The sequence below is a fragment of the Scyliorhinus canicula genome, chromosome 21 (genome assembly GCF_902713615.1).
Source record: "Scyliorhinus canicula chromosome 21, sScyCan1.1, whole genome shotgun sequence".
Lineage (NCBI taxonomy): Eukaryota > Metazoa > Chordata > Chondrichthyes > Carcharhiniformes > Scyliorhinidae > Scyliorhinus > Scyliorhinus canicula.
Window position 1 is genome coordinate 2,586,614 of NC_052166.1, and position 9,124 is coordinate 2,595,737.

General features: G+C 52.2%; 1 protein-coding gene across 6 annotated transcripts in view; it reads left to right on the forward strand.

The window, feature by feature from the left end:
* Positions 1-9,124, forward strand: part of LOC119955659 (serine/threonine-protein kinase WNK3-like) — a 101,753-nt gene that overhangs the window by 10,101 nt on the left and 82,528 nt on the right. The gene's annotated exons all lie outside the window — the stretch shown is intronic.

Below are 9,124 nucleotides of genomic sequence, written 5' to 3' on the forward strand. Positions count from 1 at the left end.
ATCCCAGTCTATCCTCGTAACCGAATCTGCACATCTTTGGACACTAAGGGGCAATTTAGCATGGCCAATCCAGCTATCCTGCACATTTTGGGGAGGGGGGGGGGGGAACACGGTCTTGGAATACGGGGCAGGCCATCCAGGACTGAGGTGAGGAGGAATTTCTTCATTCAGCGGTGGTGAATGTTCAGAATCCTCTCCCCAGAGAGATGCGTTGCCTCAATTATGTTCAAGACATAAATTGATCGGTTTCAACACATTGGCATGTGGGGCTCATGCAGGGCACTGAGGTAGATCAGCCACGATTGCCAAGGGGCCAAATAGCCTACTCGCTCCTGATGTTGACCCATGTAGGTCAACTCAAAGGCAGAACCTGCTCGCCATTGCAGTTCGGGCGTATCTGTGGAGAGAGAGAAACCAAGAGTTTTGGATCACTCGCCCTGTTGTTCTCCGTTCCGAAAATGTGCTTTACAGTTTCCTTTCAGACATCTGCAGTGTTTGGCTTCCCCATTCTGCTCACTCCCTACGAAGGGCTTTTGCTCCTATTGCCTGGAGTGTGCCTATCAGCTTGCATGAGTTTTGAGTTTGTGTGGCTGCATGAGGAGAATTGGATGTTCTGTCCATTATGAACAGGCAATAAAAAAAAGCAGCAACCCAAAAATCAATTAAAACACAAATTCCATTTCAGGCATGGATCTTTCTGCCAGAGATGCTGTCAGGAGGTTCAGAGAAATGGCTCCTGTTTAAACTCTGAATATCTCAAAACTCTTAATTGACCATGAAATATTATAACCTGAGCATTGACCCTCTGGCAGTGCGGCACTCCGTCAGTACTGACTCTCTGGCAGTGTGACGCTCCCTCAGCAATGACCCGCTGACAGTGTGACGCTCCCTCAGTGCTGACCCTCTGGCAGTGTGGCACTCCCTCAGTACTGACCCTCTGACAGTGCAGCACTCCCTCAGTGCTGACCCTCTGGCAGTGTGGCACTCCCTCAGCATTGACCCTCTGACAGTGCAGCACTCCCTCAGTGCTGACCCTCTGGCAGTGTGGCACTCCCTCAGCACTGACCCTCTGACAGTGCAGCACTCCCTCAGTGCTGACCCTCTGGCAGTGTGGCACTCCCTCAGTACTGACTCTCTGACAGTATGACGCTCCCTCAGTGCTGACCCACTGAGAGTGTCCAGCATTCCCTCAGTACTGACCCTCTGACAGTGCAGCGCTCCCTCAGTACTGACCCTCTGACAGTGCAGCACTCCCTCAGTACTGACCCTCTGACAGTGCAGCACTCCCTCAGTACTGACCCTCTGACAGTGCAGCACTCCCTCAGTACTGACCCTCTGACAGTGCAGCACTCCCTCAGTACTGACCCTCTGACAGTGCAGCACTCCCTCAGTACTGACCCGCTGACCGTGTGACGCTCCCTCAGCAATGACCCGCTGACCGTGTGACGCTCCTTCAGTGCTGACCCTCTGACAGTGCAGCACTCCCTCAGTACTGACCCTCTGACAGTGTGGTGCTCCCTCAGCAATGACCCGCTGACAGTGCAGCAATCCCTCAGTACTAACACTCTGGCAGTGTGGCGCCCCCTCAGTATTGACCCTCCGACAGTGTGGCGCTCCCTCAGCACTGACCCTTTGATGGTGCGGCACTCCTTCAGTACCGACCCTATGACAGTGTGGCGCTCCCTCAGTACTGACCCTCTGACAGTGCGGCACTCGCTCAGTACTGACCCTCTGACAGTGCGGCACTCCCTCAGTACTGACCCTCTGACAGTGCGGCACTCCCTCAGTACTGACCCTCTAACAGTGCGGCACTCCTTCAGCACCGACCCTATGACAGTGTGGCGCTCCCTCAGTACTGACCATCTGACAGTGCAGCACTCCCTCAGTACTGACCCTCTGACAGTGCAGCACTCCCTCAGTACTGACCCTCTGACAGTGCAGCACTCCCTCAGTACTGACCCTCTGACAGTGCAGCACTCCCTCAGTACTGACCCTCTGGCAGTGTGACGCTCCCTCAGCAATGACCCGCTGACCATGTGACGCTCCTTCAGTGCTGACCCTCTGACAGTGTGGCACTCCCTCAGTACTGACCCTCTGACAGTGTGGCACTCCCTCAGTACTGACCCTCTGACAGTGTGGTGCTCCCTCAGCAATGACCCGCTGACAGTGCAGCAATCCCTCAGTACTAACACTCTGGCAGTGTGGCGCTCCCTCAGTATTGACCCTCCGACAGTGTGGCGCTCCCTCAGCACTGACCCTTTGATGGTGCGGCACTCCCTCAGTACTGTACTGACCCTCTGACAATGCGGCACTCCCTCAGTACTGACCCTCTGACAGTGCGGCACTCCCTCAGTACTGACCCTCCGACAGTGCAGCACTCCCTCAGTACTGACCCTCCGACAGTGCAGCACTCCCTCAGTACTGACCCTCCGACAGTGCAGCACTCCCTCAGTACTGACCCTCCGACATTGTGGCACTCCCTCAGTACTAACCCTCCGGTGCAGCGCTCCCTCGACATTGACTGCCTGACAGTGCAGCACTCCCTCAGTACTGATTTCTGACAGTGCGGCGCTTCCTCGGCACTGACCCTCCCACAGTGCGGCGCTCCCTCGGCACTGACCCTCCCACAGTGCGGCCCTCCCTCGGCACTGACCCTCCCACAGTGCGGCCCTCCCTCGGCACTGACCCTCCCACAGTGCGGTGCTCCCTCGGCACTGACCCTCCTATAGTGCAGCGCTCCCTCGGCAGTGACCCTCCCGCAGTGAAGCGCTCCCTTGGCACTGACCCTCCCACAGTGCGGCGCTCCCTTGGCACTGACCCTCCCACAGTGCGGCGCTCCCTCGGCACTGACCCTCCGGTGCTGCGCACCCTCGGCACTGACCCTCTGGTGCGGCGGGTAGGAGTAATTGAATCACTTTCTGAAAAAGCTGGCACAGTCACGATGGGCCAACTCTCCTCCTGCTGTGCCTTCCTCGGATGATGAGCCGCGCATGAGTTGAGTGACAGGCTGGACCAACTGTGTTGATGGGGAATCACTCATTCGCCTGCCCTCAGCTGAGCTCCCCCCCACCCTCCCCCACGCTCCCTCCCTGATCTATCTGGAGCCCTACCTGCCGTTTGCACCGCACCTTCTGAATCTGAATGTTGGGAATGCAGTGAGAGGTGTGAGTGGAATTCCACGGGCATCATCGATATGTCACGCTGTTGCAAGGTGGAATGTGAGGGAGGATATGCTGATAGATCTCCAAGATGCCCAGCCACAAAACTAAGGCTGATTGGCCTCACTGCAACTGAGGAATCCCAGAAGGAGACATACTATCTCCAACAAAACCAGCCTCCGAGCTCTATATGTTAACAAAAGAGGCCCTGCGGCTTATCTCGCCTCTGCTGACCATCGAACACATTCTAATCCCATTTTCCAGCACTTGACAACTTTTGTAGGCTCTGGCCTTTTAGGAACTCAGCTAAGCGCTTCTTAATTGTTACGAGGGTTCTCGCCTCTACCACCCTGACAGGCAGGGAATTCCAGATTCCAACCACCCTCTGGGTGAACGTTTTTCCTGAAATCTCCTGCCCTGTGCACTGAGCTGAGAGAGGATGAGAGAGAGAGAGATAAGGCCTCCCCTGTAAGCTGGCACCATGATTGTCTGTTACACTTAAACCAGTCCGGTAGTGGGGGAAACCCAAGTGTGCTATTTTGGTTTGTGGCTTTTGGACTTGATAGCTGGGTGTAACAGGAAAGTGCCAGGATCTGTCCATGAATCTTTGAGACAGCTGCGTGTGACTGGTTCCACAAACTGACTTTATTCTCCAATTGGTTGGTCAGCCTCTTTGATGGAATATCGCAGAAATAGTGTCTTTGGCGGTGTCAAGACTTTCCGAGCTTTCACGTTGCTGTGGGGAATGTTGTTTGAAGTGATTTCTTTGCAGTGACCCATCGAGCAGAGTTTGGCTGCCTGCCCTTATCACAGTGCAGGCTGTAATCAAAGCTGGATCGATCATCAAATAACTAACAACCTGGAGGGAAGGGGGAATTACATTGCGGTTAGGTTTAGCTGGAAGGGGCTTTACTGGCGGAAAAGTAAGGAAGGGTTATTCCAGCCCTTTGCAGCTGTCAAAATTGTCAACGTCCCCGGAAGGGTAGTGGGGTTTTAGTTCAGACAGGCATCATGGTCGGCGCAGCCTTGGAGGCCGAAGGGCCTGATCCTGTGCTGTAATGTTCTTTGTTCTTTGGTTGTTGACTTTGTTGTAGGTTACCATGGATTGCACGATATTCTGCCTGTCAGTTAAACAAACATTCCACTTGCTGGCGTCCTGGGGTTTTCCTCTTCAAGGCACTCCGTAGTATTGGCTCCACATGTGCCGAGTCCCCTCTGATAACTCATTCCGGTGCCTGTTCTGCAAGTGCAGCTCTAGACTGAGTGCCACATGCAGCCTGTGCCCTCTCTGCGTTTTGGTAGAACCACCCCCCCCCTTTTATCCGTCGCTGGTAGGCTTTAACTCCCAACTTCACCCGTGATGTGACATTTCTATTTTCCGCACGATCCTGCATGTTCTCTTTCTTTCTCCCTCCTGGGGATTGACAACTTGATGGCGCTGTCAGTGACATTTTTCCATCACTTTGCTGATGATCAAGAGTTGACTGATAGGACGGTAATTGGTCAGGACGTACCTGGGCATTTTTCTCCATTGCTGGGTAAATGCCAGTGTTGCACACCATCTAGGACAAAGCAGCCCCGCTTGTTCGGCACCCCGCCTGCCACCTTAAACCTCTACTCCCTCCGCCCTCCGACACACAGTCGCAGCCATGTGTGCCCTCTGCAAGATACACTGCAGTAACTCGCTAAGGCTCCTTAGGCAACACCTTCCAAACTCACAACCCTAGAAGGACAGGGGCAGCAGAGGTTCCCCTCTGAGTCGCTCACTATCCTGACTTGCAAATATATCGGCTGTTCCTTCACTGTTGCTGGGTCAAAATCCAGGAACTCCCTCCTTAACAGCAGTGTGGGAGTACCTACAGACTGCAGCGATTTGAGAAAGCGGCTCCCCCACCACCTCGAGGACAATTAGGGATGGGTAATAAGTGCTAGCCCAGCCAGTGCCACCCATATCCTGTGACAGAATTAAAAAAACAACACTTGTGGTTGGCTGTGAGCAGTTAAGTGCTGCCAGGAAGGTGGAATGATTCTTCCCCAAGCTCCGTGGAGGGTTCGGGAAACTATCAGACTGAGCAGGTTTGGATTGGAGGTCCCAGCAGGCAGGAGGGGAATATGTCACAAAAAAGATCCCGCAGAACTGAGAGTGTCACATCCAGAGCTTGGGTGGTTCTACCTCATCAGGAAAGTCTGAACCGGCTGGAACGCCTCTCCAGGATAAATCGGCAGGCCAGAACGAGGATGAGTAATATAAGACGACCACAGCTCGGCGGGGAGTACCCAGTGAGTGGGGAGAATGTGGGACTCACTCCCATAGGACATGACTGAGGTGAATGAGTGTCAGTGCATTGAATAAACTTGTGAGGAAGTATGAAGTAGAAGGCTAATGGTGGCACCAACCCCTCAGCTCGCCTGGGGCAGGACAGCAGTACCAAGAACAGAGGCTGTGCTGAAGGGTAAAATTGTGCTGGTGGAGTTGAAAGGACCCAAGGATGTGTCGGAAGCAGAGGACTGAGGAGACCAAACAAGACGTCAGTCTGTAGGCGGGGTGGGCCACCTCTCTGCCAGGCCTGTTCTTGAAGTTTGACATTGAGTTTGGGAGAGAAGTCTTTGAGACTGTATGCGCGCACCTGTGTATAAATATATATAAAGGGCTGGATACCGAGAACAGGGAGGACATTGCTTGATACAAACTGTGGGTTCTGGCTTTTGTAGTTTCATCTGGCCAGTTGTGTGCCTGAGACTAGGATAAGCACAACATGTACAGTCCTGGCACTGGCTGAGGAAGATCCCACATCTAATTTCCGATATCTGCTGATTTGACTAAGCCCAGGTAAGGAGGTAGTGAACTGACGAAGTGGAGGCTAGCAAAACGACAGGAAATGAGACACCTCTAAATAAAACACTTCCTCCGCAAAGAGACAGTAGGGTACCCCGGGGCCCCAGAAACCACACTACGAGAGGACCTGATAGACACAGCAGCGCGAAGGGGGGAGCTATGTGGCAAAATATACGGACAGCTACTGGATAGAGCCTGGACTCCACTGGACAAGACCAGACAAAAATGGGAGGACGAGATGGGGACAGAGTTAGGATGGGGACTCTGGAGCAAAGCACTGAGCACGGTGAACTCCACCTCCTCCTGCACAAGGCTAAGCCTAAGCAGCTCAAAGTGGTGCACAGAGCGCATCTGACCAGAACCTGAATGAGCAGGTTCTTCCCGGAAGTGGAGGACAAACGTGAGCGGTACCCAAGAAGCCAAATAAAAACAATCATACTGGGGCAGGTGCCCAATGACCCCTCGTGGGGTATACCTGCCTGCTTGTCTGAAGTGGACACCCCTCTCTCTCAGACAGACAGAGGGTCTCTCTCTCTCTCTCCTATTTTATGATATGTCAATTGAGTTATGCGGAGCAGGGTTGGAGGGTGAGGGGTGTCCCCTGTGGAGCGCTAGCTGACATGGAGCAGTTGGGCCGAATGGCCTGCTTGTGGCATCTTCTGTAGAAAATGCAGAGCAGATCAGTCGAAATGTGTGGAGAGATTTGAAATGAATTCTGTCAGTGCTGCTCATCACCCCTGACATTTATTTCCCTTTCAACTCCGAAGCCTGTCTGAGTCACAAGGCTTTCTTGTCTGGTGCAGACTGCTGTCAAGATTACAGTAACTGGGGTGAGCGTCTTATCTAATCCATTCTGAAAGTGTTTTAATTTATTTTTTTAATTAAAAGTCTGGGACCGTTCCCTTGAGTACTGTAAATGTAACCATACTGGCTGCTTTACAGTCAGTTCTAAAATTACACTAGTTTAGCCACAGCTTGCAGAGTATTTTGACTTTCTGCCCCCCCTCCCCCCGAGTTGGTGGGTAGTGGGTCATGCCTCTGCTCCCTGCCCAAGGTCCCGAATCCAGGCCAGACCTCCAGTGCAATGCTGAGGGAGCGCTGTCAACAGAGGAGTGAACCCCCACTGTGCCATGGGCTAATAGAGTCATTGTAATGGGTGAAATGGTAAGTCTCACGGCACCGAGGATCCCAGGTTCGATTCCGGCTCTGGATCACTGTCCGTGTGGAGTTTGCACATTCTCCCCATGTTTGCGTGGGTTTCGTCCCCACAACCCAAAGATGGTGGATTGGCCACGTTAAAATTGCCACTTAATTGGAAAAAAATGAATTGGGTACTCTAAAGTTTAAAAAAAAAATGGTAAGTCACATACTCAACAGTTTGATGAGAAAATAATTCAGTTGTACAAGACATTGTTGAGACCACATCTCGAATACAGTGCAGTTTTAGTCTCCTTATTTAAGGAAGGATGTAAATCCATTTGAGGAGTTTTCCTAGATTGATACCTGGGATGAGTGGGTTGTCTTAAGAGGAAAGGCGAGACAGACTGGGTTTGATTCTACTGGAGCTGACGAGAGTGAATGGCGATTTCAATGAAGCAATGTGTGTCAGTGGTGGGTGAATGCTGAGTACTCTCGCCTAGGAGTCAGAAGGTTGTGGGTTTGAAACGCAAACCAGAGATTTGTGCACTGCTGCCCTTCCAATGGTGCTGCGCACCCTCAGTGCTGAATCCCCTGACCGTTCAGCACTTGGCACTGACATCGGGAGGCCAGCCCAGATTTGAGTGAGTGGCGTGCTCTCTGAATATCAGGACTTTGGGAGTGTGTCGGTGGAGGGTTAGCGCTGAGGGGGCACCGTGCTGACGGAGGAGGCAGACTCAGTTGAATCAAATGGGAGTTGGGTTGACTCGGCCTGCATTCACTCAGGTTGAGAAGAATCATAGGTAATCTCGACTAGGGCTTTTCACAGTAACTTCATTTGAAGCCTACTCATGACAATAAGCGATTTTCATTTCATTTCATTTCATTGAAATGTGTAAAATGTTGACAAGGCTGGATAGACTGGATACAGGGATGTTGCTTCCTCTGGCTGGGGTGGGGAGTGCGTTAGGATCACAAGGGGTCGCAATCTCAGGGTATGGGATGGACCGCTTAGAACTGAGATGAGGAGAAGTCTCTACCATAGAAGGCTGTGGAGGCCATCTCAATGAATATTTCTCTCTCTCTCTCTGTGTCTCTCTCTGTGTGTGTCTCTGTGTGTGTGTGTGTCTCTCTCTCTGTGTCTCTCTCTCTCTGTGTCTCTCTCTCTCTGTGTGTCTCTCTCTCTGTGTGTCTCTCTCTCTGTGTGTCTCTCTCTCTGTGTGTCTCTCTCTGTGTGTCTCTCTGTGTGTGTGTCTCTCTGTGTGTGTGTCTCTCTGTGTGTGTGTCTCTCTCTGTGTGTGTGTCTCTCTCTGTGTGTGTGTCTCTCTCTGTGTGTGTGTCTCTCTCTGTGTGTGTGTGTCTCTCTCTGTGTGTTGTGTGTCTCTCTCTGTGTGTGTCTCTCTCTGTGTGTCTCTCTCTGTGTGTGTCTCTCTCTGTGTGTGTCTCTCTCTGTGTGTGTCTCTCTCTGTGTGTGTCTCTCTCTGTGTGTGTCTCTCTCTGTGTGTGTCTCTCTCTGTGTGTGTCTCTCTCTGTGTGTGTCTCTCTCTGTGTGTGTCTCTCTCTGTGTGTGTCTCTCTCTGTGTGTGTCTCTCTCTGTGTGTGTCTCTCTCTGTGTGTCTCTCTCTCTGTGTGTCTCTCTCTCTGTGTGTCTCTCTCTCTGTGTGTCTCTCTCTCTGTGTGTCTCTCTCTCTGGTGTCTCTCTCTCTGTGTGTCTCTCTCTCTGTGTGTCTCTCTCTCTGTGTGTCTCTCTCTCTCTGTTGTGTCTCTCTCTCTGTGTGTCTCTCTCTCTCTGTGTGTCTCTCTCTCTGTGTGTCTCTCTCTCTGTGTGTGCTCTCTCTCTGTGTGTGTCTCTCTCTCTGTGTGTGTCTCTCTCTCTGTGTGTGTCTCTCTCTCTGGTGTGTGTCTCTCTCTCTGTGTGTGTCTCTCTCTCTGTGTGTGTCTCTCTCTCTGTGTGTGTCTCTCTCTCTGTGTGTGTCTCTCTCTCGTGTGTCTC